The sequence below is a fragment of the Lepeophtheirus salmonis genome, chromosome 5, assembly GCF_016086655.4.
Source record: "Lepeophtheirus salmonis chromosome 5, UVic_Lsal_1.4, whole genome shotgun sequence".
Classification (NCBI taxonomy): domain Eukaryota; kingdom Metazoa; phylum Arthropoda; class Copepoda; order Siphonostomatoida; family Caligidae; genus Lepeophtheirus; species Lepeophtheirus salmonis.
In genome coordinates, this window is record NC_052135.2 from 55,210,650 (window position 1) to 55,233,228 (window position 22,579).

The 22,579-nt window shown below is 31.2% G+C and overlaps 1 long non-coding RNA gene across 2 annotated transcripts; it reads right to left on the reverse strand.

The window, feature by feature from the left end:
• Positions 1 to 8,680: 8,680 nt before the first annotated feature.
• Positions 8,681 to 12,896, reverse strand: LOC121118859 (uncharacterized). 2 transcript variants are annotated; one of them, XR_011780298.1, is made up of 4 exons: positions 11,397 to 12,272; positions 11,068 to 11,309; positions 10,915 to 11,010; positions 8,681 to 10,856 (listed from the first exon to the last, which is right to left on the reverse strand). It is a non-coding gene; the product is annotated as an uncharacterized lncRNA (long non-coding RNA). The 2 variants fall into 2 exon arrangements; XR_005864591.2 differs by having other exon boundaries at positions 11,068 to 12,896.
• Positions 12,897 to 22,579: the final 9,683 nt, after the last annotated feature.

Sequence of the window (22,579 nt, forward strand, 5' to 3'; positions counted from 1 at the left end):
AGATTAAAAAATCTAAAGAATGAATACAAGGGCCTTGAGAGGAAGCCTGCAAGTGGTAGGCAAAACTGAAAAAGGACAGCGGATTTTCTGGATTCCAAAGGGCCTCAAGATCAGCACAGACGAGTACCTCTCGATCATTGAGACACTCGACTTTCCCTTATTGAAGGGCAACTACCTCAAGGGCAGTTATGTTTTACAGCATCCGGCCACAAGGGCAAAATAACTCAAAAGTGTTGTGAAGAAAACTTGGTGAATTTTTAGCCCCCGTCCTCGCCAGACTACAACCCTCTTGACTATTGGATCTGGGACCCTATCGAAAGGAAGTCTAGTGCCACTTCACTAATGAATGTAGATGCCACAAAAACTGCTGCGGAGAAGTAGGGGGCTGACATGTCCGAAGAATACGACAAAAGACATACAAGGTATTGTTGTAAAATAAATATATAATGTCTTACTAGGGCTTTTTGAGAATATCAATAAAGTGTTGAGCTTGGGAAAATTTGTTCACAATTCTTTGGGACATATTGTATTTCGACTTATTTTTTTGTTTTTCTTTGTTTTATGAGTTCTACATAATGTAACAAATTTCTCGATTTCACATTTATATATTTTTTAATAAATGTGACATTGGGCAATTTGTTAAACTATAAACTGTGGTATATACCTAAATATTCTGTCTCCTCATAGATGATAAGAACCTCATTAGAAATTGTAATTGATTAGAAAATTACATTGGAATAACAGCGCCGCGAAAAAAAAACACTAAAAATCATTCGATGAGGTTTAGTGATAAAAATCAAGCCGACTCAATGTAATATGAAGGGTTGATTACCAAATTGTCATAAATTAAAAATTACAAATATTAGTGTTATTGCGTTTATGTTATCCTGGAAGTCTAATATGTAAAAACAGAGAGAAATTCAAGCAGTTGAAATGAATTTATCAGATCCATTTCAATGTAAAAATTAAAAAGCACCATTATTCATTAAGAAAGAATGGAGCTTCCAAGCTTATTTTTGTAAAGTAAATGTTTGAGATACGACAATTTGCCCCCCCCCACAATATATGGTGTGTCAACATTAAAAAATCTTGAACAAGATCAGTAAAAGAAGAAAATCCCAATTACTATCAGTCAATCAAATGATGTAGTTATTAATTTCAGTTGTTGTAGTTTCTACAAAAGACCGACAAATACGGGTCTTAGAACTGAAAATTTGTATTAGGTTCGGACCGCTAGGACTGTAGTTTTTTAAACCGATGTAACACTAAATACAGCCCAATATTTTATAGACATATTTGAGTCAATTAAAGGGATTATAGGATTTTTGGCCATTTTTAATTCATTTAAGAATAAATTATTTAAAAATAATTCCAGCATGCTTTTGTGTTAACGGTCCACATGTAAAATCCACTCACGATTTGAGTCGAGTCGTCACAACACTATTTCTTTGTTAAAGTCCTTTAAGTATGTAAATCTTGGAAAGAAAGACAGTCAATAATAAAACTCGGGAGGGGTCACATTGACCAGATGATACTTTATTTAATAAGGGGAAATGAAAATATTATATATTTGCATGAGTTAATAGGGTATAATATTCCTTAATCTGGCTCAAATCTCCATGGATGGAGTCTATGAGCATGTATGTAGGTGTACATATTTAGAGCTTATAAATTTTTTTGAAGGGAATCAACCTTTAAAAATAGCTTCTTCAATGGTTTCTATTTCATATTATGATATACCTAGAGAGTTTTCATTGACGTCATAAATTGCACCATAGTAGGGCATGAGCAAACTAAAGAAATAATAATATTATCCAGAAGGTGGTGTGACAGTCTGTAGTTTGGGGACGTAACATATATTTTTTACATCCTCATCTATGTAAGTAACATGCCTATTATGCTTAACTTAAATAATATTATTATTCCATAAATTGTTTGATATAAGTACATAATGATTATGCTCTATTGAATGAAACGCAATTAGAGTAGCTCAAAGTCGATATTTTCACTACATAAAAAAACTATCAAATGTTTAAAATTGTATGGTTTTTTGTTTATAATTTTTTATCGATTAAGGGCAAGAAAAGTAGAAAAATTAGAGAAAACTATCCTTTTCTTTCCATTGTAATAGTTAAATTTATCTTACGGATGGAAATAATATATTGTATAACAATGTAATTACATATTTGTAATACATTTTAAGGTCTAATAATTAATAAAATAACAAAGTTGTTATTTTTAAATATACTGTGAGGTGTAAGTCCTTTTATTTGTTAGTTCCATTTTCAAATATCCAATAGTTCACTATTTTCCTTAATATTAATGAAAAAAATGGTTTTTTCTAGTCATAAAAAATGTTTGTTTCGGTCCCCAAAATGATTGACATCCACAATGCGGACGTCACATTAAAAGGCACTACATATGAACATGAAGACAAATTATCAGAATTTGAGAAGGATTTGGTTTAAAAAATATTCAAAAAATTAAGCCAAATTAAAGACACACTCGTTAGAGGCTTTTAAATGGCTTCAAGCAGCCGTTTTTCTTGTTCTAATTTCTAAACTTAGTCATTCCTGTACAAAAAGGTATAGCTGTGACTAATGAGTCAGGCAGTACTTTAGTCTCTATAAGGTTACCTGTCTGAGCTTTAGCTACTCACCCTCGATGTTTCATACAAAACGCCTACAAAATTTGATTTACCTATATGTCTAAATTGCAATCAAAAATCAATTGGATCAAAAATCACTTTTTTAAAAACCAAAATACATTCATAAATACAGATAAACTTTGCTATAGTATTATAGATTTATAGAAATCAAAACTTCATTTATATACTATCTTTGTACACTTATTTTTTTATTCAATTGTATTGTGTATCTTCGATAAAAAATATATTTTAATACTATATAAATGAATTAATAATTTTTATAGATCACACCATTACTCTTAATTCTATATCACTTAATTCTGTTCTTTTTTTTCAAGATTTATAAGTGTTCTATCCTTAGATGATTAAAAAATCAAAAGGTACCAACATGAAATATTTGAAGTCAAAAACTAAGTTCATGATTAATCTTATTTCTAACATAAGTTTTTTGTAAGCTGACTGATAGCTTGTCAATGATGTACATATTATAATTGTCAGTGTTTTTACTTTGGTTTACGATATATCACTAATGAAATGATCATCAAAATTATAATTTGTTCATCTTTAAGACCTCATGGTTGGATTGACTAACGGATCAAATATTTCATTTCTGAGTAGGACTAATATTAAGGATACTACATACGAAATATGAATAAAATCTGGTTCCTTGAGAAAATTTCTTGTTGAATGACACATATATTTTAATTTTATTAATCATTTTTAAAACAAAATAAAGCAAAGAAAGGCTATAATTCTTCTTTTAGTGGAAGATGTTATCACCAACACGATCCATCAAAGAATAAACATAATTCCCAAAAATATAAATAACAGAAACAGTGTTTTCATTTCTGAGCGGGAAAAAAACTGCATTTATTTATATACAAGGAACATTTATTTATATATTAGTGGTATGAACCTTTCATGATTTAATTAGAATTAGCTCTTTGTAAGCTGCAAACAATTTCATACGGTTTTTGAAAAATAATAATCTCACAGTTAAGAAGAATGGGCTAACTAGATAAGGCTGATTCGGGACCTTTTTCTATTGGAAGAAAGGCTGCCAGATGTAACAAAGATTGTAATCTAATGATCAGGGCCGCCTTAAGCTTAAGTGGGCCTGGGGTACAGATAAATGATAAAGGAATGATATGCAGGTCTGAACTGGACCGGACCGAGACTGAACTGGACGGGACAGTAATTTTGAGTCTTAAATAAGGAACGACAAAACAGCATTTTATTTTTTTTGTCAACTGTCGCTATTTCTTCTTCTTTTCCTCCTATCAGTATTCTGAACATTGATTGGGCAAATTTGAAAAATTGAAATAAAATAGGCTAGCTACTAACTGATATTGGTACTTTTGTTTGTTTGTTAGTTGTTGTTTTTTTTGTGGGGGGGGGGATACAGATTGCAATATACAATAAAGGTAACAACGTGGAGGATTGAAGCATAATGTACTTATAAACCAAACCTGACATTAGTGTTGTGTCTGGCTTATTGATTTTGTAGTCCTTAAAAAGAAGAAAAACTGGATCCCTCGCGACGTCATTGATTTGTTTCTTCTTCATGAATTAACAAACGGCAGTACCCAGCATTGCCCGGAGTAATTACGGGTAGACTAATAGACAAATTTTGCTTTAATAATATAGAAGATAAGTGATAACGACTCTCAAGTACCGTAATCTCTAGAGTGCTGACTTAAGAAAAAAAGAAAATGTGTTCCCCCTATACTAAAAACAAAACGCCTGCGAGAGTTAATTCATTTTTACATACCAGCATTTATATTCAATCTTAACATATGAATTATGATGTACCTTGAGCGATAACAAGAAAAAAAAATCATTAATACACTTACTTTTGTAATTATTGTATCAAAAATATGTATATGGTGTACATCAAGGAGCACTATTTACAGAGCACCCTGTATACTGCAATAATTAACATTGTTATTTCTTGGATCAAAATATATTTATGATATGGACCAGGGAGCATTATTTACAGAGCACCCTTTTACTGTTTTTAATACATTCGCAAATACAGACAAACTTTACTTTATTAATATAAATATTCTTCAGTGGTATTTAAGTACAGGTCTTAGATTGGAATGGACCGAAAATCAACTAGACAACACTACATGATATTAAATTGCAAGGATGTCCATGCAATAACGTAGACTATAGAGAAGTGTTTTAATAATGAAGTAATGCAATAAACATAATGCCATAAAAAAAATAATTGTTATTGTTTTATATTGTTTCAGGTCTTTCCTAAAATGTAAAAAAAATATCTTATCAAATTATTTGAGATTTTGTTGACTTTTTATTTTGTTAAAATAATAATATAAAAATATATATTTATACACATATAAAAAAAAAGTTGAAACTAATTAAATTGAAGAAACAGAAGTTTTACTTGTTCGTCCCACGAGTTAAAATATGATGAGACTCAAGGATAAAAAAATAGATACAAAGGTAGACTTTGTTGAACTACTTTATATATTTTCAAATATTGTATTTTTATCTCCATTACTTAAGCATTATGGTATCTAGGGAAATCTACCCAAAAGTCTTTATTCTACGAATCACTTTTCATCAGAGAGGTATCAGTTCAACAATTTTGACATACCATCCCATTTTAAATCTTTAGAAGCGTCAGAATAGGACGCAAAAACACTCCCTCTATCTGTCGAAAATCAAACATTCACCTCACCGCTACCTCCCTAACACAAAAATATACTGAGGAATTTGTTTTCAGCTGTCGATATTTATGCTTCCTTTCTTTTAATCAGTGGTGTTCACAGCTTGCTCTTTTTAAGCTACAAGCAACTCCCAAGAATGTGACTTTAGATCAAGCTTAGGAACAAGTTTAGAGTGTTAAAGATCAGCCAGGTAGCATTCTATAGACTAAAGTACCCCCCATCACATCATATCAAAAAAATATCAAGTTATGGTTATTATTCTTGAGTGGAGTACATCCAAGTATTGAGTAGCTACGTGTAAGTGTGCTCATGAAAACGAAGAATAACACTGATGATTTTTTGGGGAGTTAACTTCTATATTATTAAAACAAAGTTTGTCTGTTCCATCGAACCCCAATTACTCCAGGAAACGCGGCGTACTGCAGTTAATGTTATTACAAATGCAAAATGACGATCAAAAGTTAATTTCCAATTTTTCCTTGGCTAAAGACGTCCTCATGGATATTAACCAGTGATGTCATAATTCATCAGTCGTCACCTATTTGCTTAAGAATAATAAATACTTTAATTTTAGCTAAATTAAGAATAATGGTAATCTATTCATGAACATCAAAGATACATATAGTCTTTCTAAACTAACTCAATTTCTAAACAGAGATACTGCAATATTAGTGAAAATGATACCTTATAGAGAGAGTTAATGTAGTCACTATACCATTATTTTCGTACTGGTTCTAGTTCTGAAATAGATATCAGTATTTTAGTATTTTTTTACAGAGAAACATTTTCATTCTAGCTTGCTTTATAAAGGACAATTTTGTTTTGATTGCGGGGAAGGATCAAAATTGGAGGGGTTAAGTTATCGGCGTGTCAATGTTTTTATGACGTAGTGAGTACCGCTTCTAGCAGCAATTTTTATATGGCATCGTTTTAAACGTCTGAGTAACAACTTAAGAGTGATGACTTGAAGAAAACGTTAACGCCGTCGTATTTGACCAAAATATTCCAATTGTAGTAGCAATAAATGGATATGTTAACAACATAGAGGGTGCTTCTAAATTTTTTTTATGTTGGTTCCTCACTATATTTTACACTTTATCAAGGTTAATAGAAAGTATTTCTATTAACCTTGCATTTTATTATATTTATATTTATGGAATTTTTCATTTTTTAAAGAAGTATAGGAAAATGTCATACAAGAACTACAGCGATTGCTGTAAAAATAACTCTATATTAATCATTATTTTGATCACCTAACTTTCGGCTTATAAAAGTATCCCTTGGTGTTGCTCAGCGTAAGCACTCTACATATCTTATCTATTTTAGTAGAATTTGATTCCATCATTCCAAATATGGCATTTGTTTTTTTTTAATTTAGAGCGTTTTTTATTTTTTTAATGAAATTCAAACTTTCAACTATTAAATGAGATATTTTTACACTTTCTGGAATTATAAGACTTTGAAGAAAAAAACAGGAATATTTTACTTTAAACAAAACATAACTTGAGTTCTAAACATAATATATTCAATTTAAAATTATTCAGAATCTTTTAAGATTAGGCTTTGAGTTGTATCATTTTGTTTCTATATTGAACACCAAGTGCTTGAAAAACCATTGAATCTAAAAAATAACCCAAAATATCAACAATAAAATTTGCCATTTTCTAAAGTCCTGGCAGAGAAAATCAGAGGCAATGTCTGAGATCAAAGGATCAAACCCTATTAAAATAAGTAAATTTCGTTCTTGTGCAGCAAAAAAAAGAAAGATTGATTTTCTTGGATAGTGTAATTATTCCAGTAATAATCTATAGTTTTTTTACAATCCTAGTGTTGACTGACGAACCAAGATCCACCTCTAAAAATGAGGATATAATATATGTACTAAATGCTTGCAAATGGCCTAGTGCAACATTAGTTTAATGTTTGAGTGGGCTTAGAGCTATTAATATGATACTATTTAATAAGACATATAGAACCTATCATTTTACCTCATTTATGGAGGTAAAAATATTCCATCGTAATTGCTAATACCTAACTTTCTTTCATTTTTTACCTCTAAATTAAGTCTCTAAGGTCTTACTCATGATTTTGCAATATACAATATGTATGTAAACATATAATTTTTTTAATGATTAAAACTCAATTTAATCATAAAATCCTACGTAAAGTCGATTCATCTATCGATGAATTCATCATGAATTTTCTTGCTATGTGCATAAACCTTAATGGATATTTCAATACGCTTACATATTATTAATACTAAAATTATGTATTAAATCTATATTCCGTTTAGTAATGACTATTGACTATGGATATTTGGGTCCCATATTGATATCAAATATCGGTTCAATATATATACTACATTATCCGATCCTGCACTTCTATAATGAAAAAACTACCTTTAAAAGTTAGAAAAGGAAAAACAATTGTTGAGTGTGTTCTTTTTTTCTTTTTCTTTATTCCTAAATAAGTTGTCATTCTGTTAATTTCTATTTTTGAAGTATGCAATATTAGCTACTGCCTATTTTTGGTGTAAATTGATTTAAAAATGAATAATAAAATAAATATATATGAATGAATTGAAGTATAATTACAATGTTTTCTCTGCACCAATACTTTTTTAAATATAAAAGCATTTTATACCCGTAATACATCCCCTCGCTCTCTTTTTTTACTACAAACAACTCAACTCTAAGTATGAATTATGATCAGTTATGAAAACTATTGTGACGTGACGAAATAAACGGAGAACCCCACTCCGTATCTATATTACAAGGTGAATAGAAATACAAGGTTACACCATAACGCGTGTACGACTGAAGTTTGACTTCCACCACGCTTTTAATACTGACGTCATAGTAGATGAGTGATTGCGTGTTTTGTCACAATCTGCCTATCTTGCCCAGCAGTCGGTACAATACATCAGATTGAAAATTCTAATAAGCCCGATTGCATGATGGTCTAACCTTGCATTTATATTAGCCTTCCTATATTAGTAAAGCAAAATTGTTTGTCTGTATGAATGTATGGAAATGAGTAAGCGAGTGTACTCTATATAGTATTTCATGATGTACATCATAAACGTATTTTGATCTAAGAAATATCTATGTAATCGTATTAATGAAATAGTGCAGGCGTGTTCATTAGGGGGAAGCTTTATTTTTTTTTTTTTAATGTTGGAAATTTGTGGTCCTTAGTGTCTGAATATGTTATTTTTTTAATATATAGATATCATTGGTAAACTTTGATGTGATATCATGTATGAGTATCAACATGTAAATAAGAAGTATATTTAAATAAGTATTAGTACGTGAAAGAAAGAGTTAGTCTGTTCTAAGTGTTTGAAGTGTATTTATTGATATTAATTGAAACGTAACATGGCGCAGTCGTAGGGTAATTAAGTAACTAAGAAATTTTGAAAAAATTTATGTTAGAAAATTAAATATTAAAAAGGATGCCGACAAAGAGAGAGTTGGAAATGGAAAATCAATCCCTTATGGAGCAGATTCAAGAGCTGGAAAAGAATGTAGAAATAACAAATCAAGACTCTAGAGTGACAATAATGAAAATGATGATGGAAGAACAAAAACAAGCTCGAGATGAAAACCGATTATTCATGGAGAAAATGTTCGAAAATTTCTTTGATCATAAAGGTATTAAAGATTATGAGAAAGTCACAGAAGGAAGGCTTTTAACAAGTATCAGAGAAGTAAAATAAACATAAACCCACCACCTCAAATCGAAGAAGATATGGAATTCAAAGAATTTATAAATTGGAGAGCACTCTGGGACAATTATGTAATGGCGATGGGAATGAATGACCAAACACAAGTAAGGAAAAATGCAATTTATAAATCATTATGTAGTCTGGAGATGTTGAATAAATTCAATCACGTCATGGAAATCAACATTGAAAAGGAAAATTCCATAAAAGAAATTATGACACTTATAAAAAATTACCTAAGAAAAAAATCAAAAATGGCATTAGAACGGATAAAATTAGTGGAACGAAAACAAAAAGAGAATGAAAAATTTGATTCATTCCACACGTCATTATGCGTTCAAGCTAAAAACGCTAGGTTACGTAAGATGACGTTTGATGCTTGGATGTCAAATTTAATTATACTGGGGATAAGAAATGAAGATACAACGAAATTGTTATTATCTAAATCACCGAGTGATCTATTTGCAAAAGTAATTTTTATCTGCCGCAGTGAAGAGAAGGGAAAAGTCCAGGAAGAGGCATTGGCTAGAATATCATTAAGATTAATATCTAGTATAAAGCAACAAAAAGAGGTAAGAAGTCAAAAACATGGGATGTTCTTATTGCGGAGGTAACAATCATGGAAAGGGAGGAAAATGTCCGGCATATTGAAAGAAGTGTACTCGATGCAGAAGAATAGGACATTATCAAAGAGTTTGCAAGTCCAAAGTAGATGATAAACGATTCGCTGCAATAAGAATAAAATGATATTACTGGATGTAATTTGTGAAAGAAAGATTATTGGTAAAATTAAAGCAGTTCCCGATACAGGATCAGAAGTTACTGTAGCAGGAATAAAGTTTGTTAAGAAGATGGGATTAAATAAGAAAATGGTGAAAAGTACGAAGAGGAGAGAAGATTTCATTTGTTGATGGATCGCAATTAGAAATTATTGGAAAGTTAAGAATTACTTTAGCGTTAAATTCAGTAAAAAGTGAAGAAATGTAATTATATATCAAAAATATTCGTGCATATTCTTGTCTAGACGAGTCTGTAGAGAACTGCAAATCATTTCAAAGGATTTTCAAAACAAATGGGTGTAGCTGTGGTGCAATCTGTGAAGAAAGAAGAGATAGAGATTTAAAAAAAGAATTGATGGAAGAATTTAGAGATGTATTTTGTGATCAGAAGAATTGAAAATTATGGAGGGGCAACCAATGAAGATAAGTCTTAAAGAAGATTATCAACCATACGCAATTAATACTGCAAGAAACATACCATTTACCTATAGAGAAGAAGTGAAGAAAGAAATTAACAAAATGGAAAGAATGAAAATAATAAGTAAAGTCGGTGATAAAGCAGTAGATTGGTGTCACCCATGAGTAGTTGTACCCAAACCAAGTGAAAAGTGAGAATATGTGTGGATCTTAAGAAATCGAATGACTAAGTTAAGAGGCCAATCCATCCCATGAGAACACCTTGGGATATAATATCAAGTATTCCAACGAACATTGAGTTTTTTACAACATTGTATGCAAAACAGGGATATTGGTAGATGGAACTGGAAGAAAAATCAAGAAAAATGACGTGTTTCATGACTCCTTGGGGTAGATATTTTTTTAATAGAGCTCCGATGGGATTCATAGCAATGGGGGACACATATTGTCTTTGTAGAGATGAGGTATTGAAAGGTTTATCAAACACTATAGGATAACACTATTGGATAGAGATGCTGAGGACAGTTGTAGATGACATTCTCACTGTATCACACAATTTCGAAGACCATATTAAGAATGTCCGTAGAATCTTACTAAGATGTAGGAAAAACAAAATAACATTCAATATCTCTAAATTCATATTTGCACAACCTTAATTAAAATATTATGGTTAAATTTTATCCAAGAAGAGTATTGAAGTGGATCCAAGTAGATAGAATGCTATTAAAGATTTTGCAGAGCCACCATCTAGAAAGAAATTGAGAGGCTTTTTGGTATTAGTAAATCATTTGGGACAGTTCTCACCAAGAATTAGTGAAGTTGTAGGTCCACTGAGAGAGCTTTTATCGTTAAAAATAGAGTATGTGTTGGACCAAAAATCATTCTTTTTAATGAAGGAAATTAAAGAAGTTTTAACTTCCCACCAACATTAGCACCGTTCGATCCAAGATTAGAAACCAAACTTGAAACTGACACATCGAGAAGAAATCGATTAGGATATGTGCTATGTCAGCAGCACAAAGAAGAATCCCGATTTTTATCAAGTGCTGAAACAAGATACTCCATGATATAATTAGAATGTTTGGGTGTAGTGAGGGCTATTAAGAAATGCCACTTATATCTAGAAGGCTTACCTTCATTTAGTGTAATTACGGATTATAAACCACTTGTTTCTATTTTTAATAATTACACCATAGATAATGCTAGACTAAATAGATTTAAATTGAAAATATCAATGTATCAATTTGAAACGAAATGGATAAAGGGGGAAATATCATGAAGTACCAGATACATTATCGAGATCACCAGTGTCTCATCCTGAGGAAGATGAAGAGTTGGATAGAGATGTTGAATATCACAGAGGACAAGTTATTCGAGTTGCTGTTATTATAGCTACTCATTTAGAAGATAAAGAAAGATTCGTTGATCCAATAATAGAAGATATTAGAAAAGAGGCAATGAAGGATCAAACATATCAAAATTTAGTCAATGCAGTTGAAGGAAAATTGTAAAAACGATTCAGCACAACCATTTTCCAAAATATTAAATGAATTAAGTACAGAAAATGGTCTTGTTTTATATGATAATAGGCTGGTAATTCCAAAAGAGAGGCATGTTCAAGTTCATCAGGGATTACCAGTTCAAATCAAGGTATAGATGAAACGAAAAGAAGAGCTAGGGAGACGATTTATTGGCCTGGAATGAACTCAGATATTGAAGAAATGATTAGAACATGTAGAAAATGTATAGAAAGATTACTCAGTTAACCAGAAGTAACGATGATGAGGAATCCGATACCAATGAAAGCACGTCTTCAGATTTTTTTTGAGTATGGAGGAAAACATAGCTTGGTATACAGAGATCGTCTTTCAGGATATCCTTTTGTAGAGGAATTCAAAAGAGTTCCATCTTTGGAAGAAGTAATAATGGCATTAAGAAAAATATTTTCTGTAACCGGGATTCCAGTGAAAATAAGAACAAATCAAGGCCCTCAGTTTATTTACAGGGAATTTCAGAAATTCTTGAAGTTGTGGGGAGTAACATGGGGACCTTCTCCATACCATTTTCCAAAAAGTAATGGATATGCTGAGAGTTTGGTGAAATGTATGAAGAATCTATTCTTCGAAAACAGTAGGAAAATGTAGTTCTGATGAATTCTGATACGGAATCCTGGAATTTCGAAATACTTCAAAGGCAAATGGAAGATCACCAAATGAGATCTTATTTGGTCATCAAGTAAGATCGTTTTTACCTATTCATTGGAAGAGCTATGATCCAAGATCCGAAAAAAAGACTCATTCAGGAGAATGGAGGAGCAAAGGGAGAAGGAGAAAATCCGATATAATAACAATAAGAGGGATTTACCGGAATTGAAAATAGGAATGGAGGTGATAGTGCAAAATTACAAGAATAATCGACGGTTGGATGACGGACAGATTATTGGGAAGGAAAAAATAGAAAATACCAAGTTGGATTAAATAAAGGAAGATAAATATACTTTCTTGAGGCTGAGAAAAGGGGAAGAAATTGAATGCGTGGAAGACAATGGAGATACTCAAGAACTCGGAGTCAGAAGGTCGAAAAGTATTCGAGTAAGATCGAACTAAGGAGGGAGATGATGTGATATCATGTATGGGTATCAACATGTAAATAAGAAGTATATTTAAAGCAGTATTAATACGTGAAATGAAGAGTTAGACTGTTCTCAGTGTTTGAAGTGTATCTATTTATATTAATTGAAACGTAACAAACTTTAAATTAGAAGAAGCTCAACGGCCTTAAATTTTTGAAACTATACACTTTTTCTGAAAGAAAAGTGTCTTTGTTTTGATATTATCGATTTAATAAACTGAACGGAACGGATTTTTTTTTTTTTTTTAAGGCTGAACTCTAAAAATAAGATTTTAGCATTCCGTTCCAGTAGGTGATAGTAATTTCGGAAGGGGTGTAGTTGTCCACAGGATAAGTATCCTAGAAACACGACTTTGCAAATTCAGGGGCAATTTTTTTAATTGGGGAGGGACCTAAAGCCTCCCCTGCAGACGAATATTAATATTCATGTAAATCCGAATTAACCACTCTAAAAAGTACTATTATTTATGTCCTTTTACGCAGTAATAATTTAATTTATCATATACTAAATCAAACACATTCTCACGGTCTTTGTTTTTTTTTATTTTTGGCTGTATTTTTTCGTATGGATTTAAAGTATTTCACATTGAGTGGATATTTGAGTTAGATAATATGTTTAACGCTACTGGCTGCAATCAAGGTTAGTAGTCATGGTTGCAATGTATTTTTTCAATGTCCCATACATGTCGGGGGTTCAGTTAAAAAAAAACTATTTATTTCTATGAAAAATACACAAATCATATGTACAAAGGTTCAATCATTTATATTTATAAAATGACAGGCAATACTTCAAAGATATATTACGGTAAATTAAAAGCATTGAATACAAATTTCTGGGATTAATGGAAATACTTGAGTGTTAACTGTAGTTTAAAAACTCTGTCTTACCTATCTCACTTAATTTGGCCCAATATTGTCTTAGACATATAATTTATTAACTTCCTAATTCTATAAATGTGGTGGTTAATTTTGGCTACTTTAAGTACAATTAGCGGTGCCTCCAAAGGATTAATGAGAATCATTTTTTCATTGAAATTAACTATAATTTGTTGGAAAATTTGGGATTAAGAGAAGATCGATAAGATTGAATCAAAATGCCATAGCTATTGTACTTCTGTGAAAATAAAATATTGTAATTTTTAGTCGACTATTAGTGTTTTGAACATGAGTTTGATTAATTTTTTTTATGATTCCCAAAGAGATTTTAGACAAAAAAAAGTTATAGCGCCCAAGACATCAATGAAAGCGTTCTCGTTTTTCTACATTCAATTTAATTTAGCAATCTCATTTGGAGTATCTGACTTTTTTATGCCTCAAAAACTGTAGAGCTTCATTTAACGTGCACGCTAGTGTATGTATATATACAGACTGTACAAGCCTAGTAATACCTTATAATTGGAACGGGGAACGGAACGAAAATAATGGATGAACAATGAACACTGTACAAGAGAATAAAAATTGAACGGAACGCTTACAAGCCTGCAAATTCGGATTAACAAAATTTCTATCAGCAATCTGTTTAATGAGAATTTATAAATGATAAGTTTAGTGATATAAATTGTATGTTTCCAGCTACCTGTCTGTTCTTCAGCGTATCACAGCCAAACAATTCAACTGATTCAAGTGAACACTCTAAAACTAAAGTTCATGGTATGGATATTGTTTGATTAGATACACAAAAAGTGCAATTTTTGGTGACCTGCGCCAGAGTGACCTTTTTATGAAGAATATGGAGAATAACACTGAGGATCTTTTGGGGAGTTAACTTCTATATTATTAAAGCAAAATTTGATTATTAACCTACCCTTAATTACTCTGGGCAATGCCGGGTACTACCGTTATTATAATGATCTAGGCAGAAATTGTTCTGATGTAGATTCTCAATTCTACAAATTCTACTTTGAGTCTAACAAGAACTTACACTGTAAGAAATCCTCAATGTTACTCTTCGTCTTTCATACATTTAATTTATACTTATTATTCTCTCTTCAAGAACAATGATAATGGTTTTGAAAAAAAAAACACACCTTTTTAGTTTGACACTAAAAAAGTTCCCTTTTCCATTATCATATTTTTTTCGCCATTTATTATGATGCTCATTTAGAGCTATGAATAGAGCATTTTACCTCACGTCATAGATTGTATTAAAATTAAAGACGACGCCATTTTGGAGGGTAAAAGTTGTTATTTTTACAGCATAATATGGGACAATGTCCAATAAATCTTGATGAAACTTCTTGCAAATTATATACAATGATGAAGCCATTAAAGGATTTTTTAGTACTTTTCGACAATTTTGAAAAAATATCTTGTATTTTTATAAATCCCAAATTTGGACTGAAAACTTTTCTTTTTTAACTTTAGAGTAATTTGAAAAAAAAAAAAAATTTTACGTAAAAATAAAAAAAAATGTTGAAAAAAGGTCAAAATTTTCGAAAATATATTCATACTTTTTCGAAAAGTTTGACATTGAAAGCTATTTAGGCAAGACCGATTTTTTTTAATAATCTATAACCCAAGATTAATAGAAATACAAGGTTATGCCATCATGCGATCGGCCTTCCTAGAATTTTCAATTTGATTTATGGTACCAATTGCTTGGCAAGACAGACAGATATAACGTCATAGAGGATAATGGTCATAGCGTATTCTAACATTAACAGTCAAGGAAGACAATATATAGCTACTCTTGGTGACAGTTATACTTTTTGACATCACTTTTAAAAAGCGTGGTGGACATTCGTAAGAAAAGTATTATCATATTCAGTGATACTTGAATTAAATCAAAATATATAAAAGCTATAAACCAAGTGTCGAAAAAAACCACGTGATCTATATTTGCACAAGTTAGTAGTCGTAGCGAAACTTTTTACTTGTCCTTAAGGAGCATTGAATATTACTCCTTAAATAACAAAGCAATTTCAATGAATTCAACCTTTTAACTGAATTAACAAGGTCAATTTTGCGAACGGAAGAAGAAGTTACAAACGTCATTAGGAAAATAACAAAATTGATTTAGTAGGTATGTCACGAAATTTCGATTTACGGTGCGAACAAAACTTGCAAGAGGCGTGCGCGAAAATCTAGAAGTGTTTCAGTAATCCACATAGAAATGCTGAATTTCCATCACTTAAATCAATTTTACGTCATTTATGTAGATAAATTCTTAATTTTTCACCCAGTCTAATAATTTTTTTCAATACGTTGCTTCGTTTAATCGTACCATTAACTGGAAAATAAGACACCTCAAGAGAGTCTTCAAAATTACGAATTGTGTGTAATCAAATAAAAGGTACAATGGTTGGTAAACATTTATTTATCTTGTATTTTGTAAAGTTTTCAACCAATTTGTAGATACGAAGTAAATAAATTTGAACCCTAAATTAGCACTTTCAATCTTTATTACAGTGCAATTTGAAAGTACGATATCATAATATATCTTCTTTTTTTTTTCAATTACAGGTATGTAAAAGTAACATCTGTTGATCAATACTCTTACTCTGTAATTCCTTAAAAATTTATTCAATTATCTCGATATTTAAGAAACTTGTGTTTTTTTATTCAAATATCAAATTAGATACCCGATTTTAGTGCAGGTTATAAAATAAACAGAAGGAAAAAAAGGGATTAAATTTATGATAAATTGGTCATAATTTCCTTAATATCGGAGCTAAAGAAAAGATTTTGGTATCAAAATGTATTTTATACCATTAAAATAATAAAACAGTTTTGAAAGAAAAATATTGAATAAGAATTTTTTGTAACTACCCTTCATTTAGTGACGTCATCTTTGGTATCATAAAAAGCGACATCTTGCGTAGTATAATAGATATGTATCCCCTCAAGCTAAATTGCCCGTTTTGTTACTTTTCTTTAAAGCTGGGGTGTCAAAGATACGGCCTGCAGGTCGGAACCGGCTCGCAATGAGGCTCAATCAGGCCCGAAGGATAATTGCAAAGTGAAAAAAGTATATAAAAGATACAAAAAAGTTCTAATTATTTTTAAATTCTTATGTACAAAATTGAAACAATATCCTTTAGCTTTGCTCCATTCCTTTTTTAGTTCATTTTTTTTTTTTCTATTTTATATTCCCCTGGTGTCAAGTTTTTCGAATATATTTCCGGGTAATCCGATGGTAAATCAAACTTTTCTCTTTATTTCTCTGCATCACCCATATTAGCAATAATGTCGTTATCAAAAAAAAAAAAAAAAAAAGTGGATAAGGAGTGTAGAATTTTTCAAAAAAAAAAAATGGACTCATCATATTTTTTCACGGAAAAGCAAGGTATAACACCACTGTGCTTAGTGTGTTTTGCAACATGTTTTGGTATGCAAGGAATATAATATTCGGCGCCACTATGAAAGTCACCACAGCGCGAAATATGACACATTAAAAAGAAAAATGAGAACAAATAAGGTCAATTAACTTCTTGGTGGTCTGAGGAAACTGCAGTCAACTTATTAACATTCTGTTTCAAATAAAACTCTTTGCTGTTATAAACAACAAAAAATCATTTTAAGTTTATCTAAAAAAAATAAAAAAAAAAACAAAAAATAGTGTAGGAACACTTATTCTCAATTATTTAAAATTAAATCTAATTATAAGTTATTTGAGAGGAGTGGGGCTAAAAAAATTAATTCTATTTTCAATTTCAAAAATTAAAATTTTGGTTCCACCCTAGGATTTGTTGAATTTGTTTACAAAGAGATCCTCCCTGTGATTTCAATTTCAATAATTATAATTTCAATGAAATTTTCTGCTCTGTCTCAGGATTTAATATAAAAATGACCTTTTTAAAAATTATATCTACTTCAAAAATTTAATTTTTTTAGTGCTTTTTAAAAAAAAGAAATCTGCCACCGTTTACTATTTCAATTCGTATTTTTCTCCATTAATTTTTTTCTTCCAAATCAATAATTATTTATTTCTCAAGATTAAAAATTTATTCACTTATTTTGGGAAGAAATGCAGTCCCTCCCCCTACGGACACCTTGTATTTGCTTTAGTGCGTTACTATATACTTCTGAAGGTTTTTTGTAATTAAGGTTATACACGTTATGTATACAAGTTAGCTACAAATTGCGCGGGGGTATTAAAATACTCGTTTATATCCGAGTGTAGAGTTCAATTATCCGTATCTACGCTGTTTACAAACAAATACACAAAATGCATCCCTAAATAAGTGTGCGTTATGACAATGTGGGGGTCTGAAGGTGGGGGGCAAAATTGCTTATTTTTTTAATGCTCTTTCTTTAAAAAGAAATAAATAGCAATGGGAGTGAATCCTTAGGATTTTATGACCAATTAATTTAATTTCATTTTGCTATTAGTCCTAATAGTCACAATTATATTTAGGGCATTTAAGGTTTAAATGGATTTTACACCCTTACTGAAGAGAAATTATTGTTCAAAATTACTTTGTGAGCCTTACAGTTCAAACTTCTATAAGTGGAGTAATCTTTTTACCGTCTTTTAGTAATTATGACATATTAAGAATAAATACTTGACAGTCCAATTTTCTGTTTAATATTCTTCATCCCTGCAGACAGACCTATTCTGCTGGAAACAATCAAAAAACTAACTTTGTTAATGTTTGAGACCTCTCAGTCCAGTTATATCATAGTTTAGTACAATTTAATTTCATAAAATAGAACTTTTAGGGTCAAAATTGACCATTGTATGACTCTTGTAACGTTCAAATATGATGCAATGATTTTAAATTGGTATTATTTATATACATATATATTATTAGTGGTGTGTCAGTTCTTATTTAGGACTGAAGACTGTAGTCTTGTCGAGTCCAAAGGACCAGTTCCCAGATCTGATAGGACTAGTCCCCAGAACTAATAGGACCGGTTTGTTATTTATCAGGTAATAATAAATATTCTTCACCTTATTTCTAATAATTTAAGGGGTCTAAGATGTACTTGATGATTAGTAGTTTCCCTGTTTTATCAAAGATAATGTTCAACCTTAAGGTTTAACAACTCTTACTTCAATTCGAGTTAAATTTTGCTATATTATTTTTTATAAAATATTTTTTATTACACCAGTCCCTTATTAACTGTGATGCTATTCGTTTTTTTTTTTTTTTTTTTTTTTTGAGTAGGCAACTTGCAGAGTGAACTTTCTTGTCCTAATCTACTATTATTGATATATTCAAAACCTAATTGAACATTCGTGTGTGCTCATAAAAGACCCCCTGAGGATTTGTTGATAAAATATAATTGTAAGTCCTTGTTGAAATCAGTGTAGAATTGAGTATCGACATCAGATTAATTTTTGCCAATGTCCTTTTTTAATTCTCTACCTCCTCCTTGTTAATGCTGATTGTAGCCGATCTAATGAAATGTTATGACAACTCTCCCCTCCAAAAACATTCTTCAGGTTTACTCATTTTAAATCTTAAATTATATGTGGACGATACATTTACGCTATAATATATGTACGAGGCCGAAACTCCCCGGGTAGAACTTCACTGGCCGAAACTGCCCGGGGAGTAACATCCTAGAACCTTATTCACCATATCCAATTTCTCTATTCGGGCCCGCTTCCAAATTTTTAATAAAGTAAATAATTTTCAAAATACTTTCAAATATATATTTTATTCAAATTTAAACAAAAATTCAACCCAATATAGCTTAATTATCTTCGCCAACGAAGTTTATGTTTTTGACTTAGTTTGTTTGGTAACAGCAATACAAGGATTCAGGATACAGCAAAAGGTATTAAGAAGTTTTTGGGAGGCGATGCATCGATTTGGTGGAGTCCCTCTTGATATTCTTCGCCAAGTTGGACATAAACTCTATTCCCTCTTTAAATTGAGGACTTCAGTTCCTACTTCATCTTGACCACCTTGAAAACCAGGCTTCTGGAGCACATCACAATGTCCATAATCCTCACCACCTCAACTTGAGGATCTAGGATATCTGAGATGCGATGCCTTTTGGCTTTTTCCTCACTCATGATAACGAAATGTTCATTAAAGTTTATTTATGCAAAAAGGATGCTGAGCCAGAATGTCAAAAATAATCACAAAACCTTCTTATATTAATGAGAAAACCATGTTTTGCTAACCCAACTTTGTATAAGTTTGCCGCACGTCATACTTTTTCTTTATTTCTTGAAATTGGAGACAGCATCAGCGGAAACTTGAAATTCAATTATCAATATTTTTAATAATAAGTAAAGTTTGAGTTATAAGGAAATAGCATTGCTAAGTGAACCTCACAATGAATATATTATTTAAGTAGAATGAGAAGAATCTCGTTTTTTTATTGTTTTTTATTCGTACAAATAACACTTTGGAGGATCATGAAAGTACATTTCATTATGTAAGGCACAATGACTTTTTCATGTATCTACCATGACTCATTAGAGTACTTTCAGAAATATCTTGTCTGGGAATCAAGGTGTACAAATCCGTATATTTCAGTATTTGAGGAATTAATGAATTTGCTGCCCTAAATGTCCTCTCCGTGACACCTATTGTGGTCATCCAGTAATTAAAAATAATGTAAGGATTCAGGGTAGATACAATAAAAAATAACGATATAAAATGAGATTCAATCTGCTCATTTATCAATCCACAGATCTACCCCAAGTCCTTTTTCTCCCCCGAATACTCTATAAAACACAAGCTTTACACCCTCCTCCATATAACGAGGCCCTCCGTTTACTATCATGATCCTCCAAAGTCCCTATCTTCCAAATATCTCAAAAAAGTCAAGGTCCCACTCCTCCGACTCAAATAGTCTATTCTTCGCTTTGCAAAGTGAATTCCTTATTATTAAAAAGGTTACGATAACTGAATTTCAACTTTCCACTGTTACTGTCTCCAATTTCGAGATATAAACCGAAAGTATGACGTGCAGACAACCTTAAACAGTCTACCCTTTCTTTATTTAATTTTTAAACTTTTTTACAACCTTCTTCTTGTGGCCTTTTTACAGAAAACTATTACTTTTCTTATTTCCAAAATGACCTTTTGTCAAATTTTTGTATGCTGTTCCACATGACTAGAGTTGAGAAGTTTGTAATGAAAAAGAAAAAAAAGAACGTGAGAAGAAGGCCAGAATGAGACATATGGTAGACTTGAATGAAGACACTTGTGAATATCAGCTGCCTTTTAATGATGGGGGGATGAGAAAATGAATTACTTCAATTAGAAGAAGAACATTCTACATCTAATTAACAGTAGTGCAGGGAAAATATTGAAAATCATTAACATCATTTATTTTATTACTCATGTTAAATTAATTAAAACCAAAGATAGGGAACAATCAGAGATGAGATTTGCGTAAAAGAGTGAGGAGAAGGCGGGAGCAAGAGATACGATATGACTGAATTATGACGCTTGTTAATTTCAGCTGCCTGTTATATGATGTTGGGGAGATAAAATGAATTACTACTATAAAGAAGAGAATCTTTTACATTTAAAAAGCATAAGTACGGGAAAATATTACAATTACATTTTAAGTTTATACATATTAAATATATTATGCATTTTTAAATCAATTATCACCTCTAAGATAGGTGGTAATGCTTACATCAGAGGAAACAGTTAACAGCGTGACGACCGATTAAATAATGAACAAAATAGAAGAAAGAGCTCGCACAACAACCTTTTTTCCCTTTTTAATTTTTAATAGTAGTTTTTTCCATTACAAACTACTTAACTCTGCATGTGATGTCATCTTTGCCAAGCCTATGTGGTTTTAGGCCTTAACCCCCCTCTTCCCCTTTAAGTGGTCAATTGGTTTGTGAATGAACCCTTTTAGAAATAAATAAAAAAACATAATTCCTCCAAAAAAAACTACGGGTGTCCCTAGGTTGTCAAACTTCTGTTACATTGAAGTAATTTGTCAAATTCAGCCAAACATGGAATCATACTTTGAAAAGCTCTATATATATATTATAGGTATATATATTTTTTTAAATTACCATTTATTTCGGTACAACTTACACAAAATAAAAACATTAATAACCTAAAGAACAGTCAATAATCCTTAATAAATACGTGGCGATAAACAAAATCATATAAAAACAACTAAATAAAAAAACTAGAAGCTTAATAATAAAGAAATTTAAGCAAGGAGTAACAATCTAATATAGTCTTTAACAATGTTTTCCAAAGGATCATTAGTGCCGTCATTGATTGCTTTAAGGGAATAAAGGTAATATTGTACTTTCGTTATAACGGCATGATGTAAGATCTTTTTTGGAGACGTCAAAGCGTAGTCCCTCAGAATTTTCTTCCAAAAGATGATTCCCCTTCCTTTGCAACGACGTTGAAAGCTGCCCGGAGAGCTTTTCAGTCATATAAAATGTGAGATGTAGGGTCCTCATCTACCTTACAGAAAAAATACCGCTCCTCTGGTTTCATAATAGAAGACACTTCAAGTGTACCTGTACAGACTCTGTAAGTAAACCACTTTTCATCTTGAGACAAAATGGGGCTCATAAAGCCTCGACCAATTTACTTTCCAGCCACATTTAGACCTCTTCGTCTCCCAACACTCTCAATTAATTTTCAGTTGTAAATTATTGGGTGCATCTTCATGTCAAAAACGAATTTTTTCATACCGCATCTTAGCCAAAAGTGGGTTACATTTTCCAAGATCCCCTACGGCGTTAACATTTGGAATGTTTTGCAAAGACTTAGGAATCTGTAATATTGAGCCT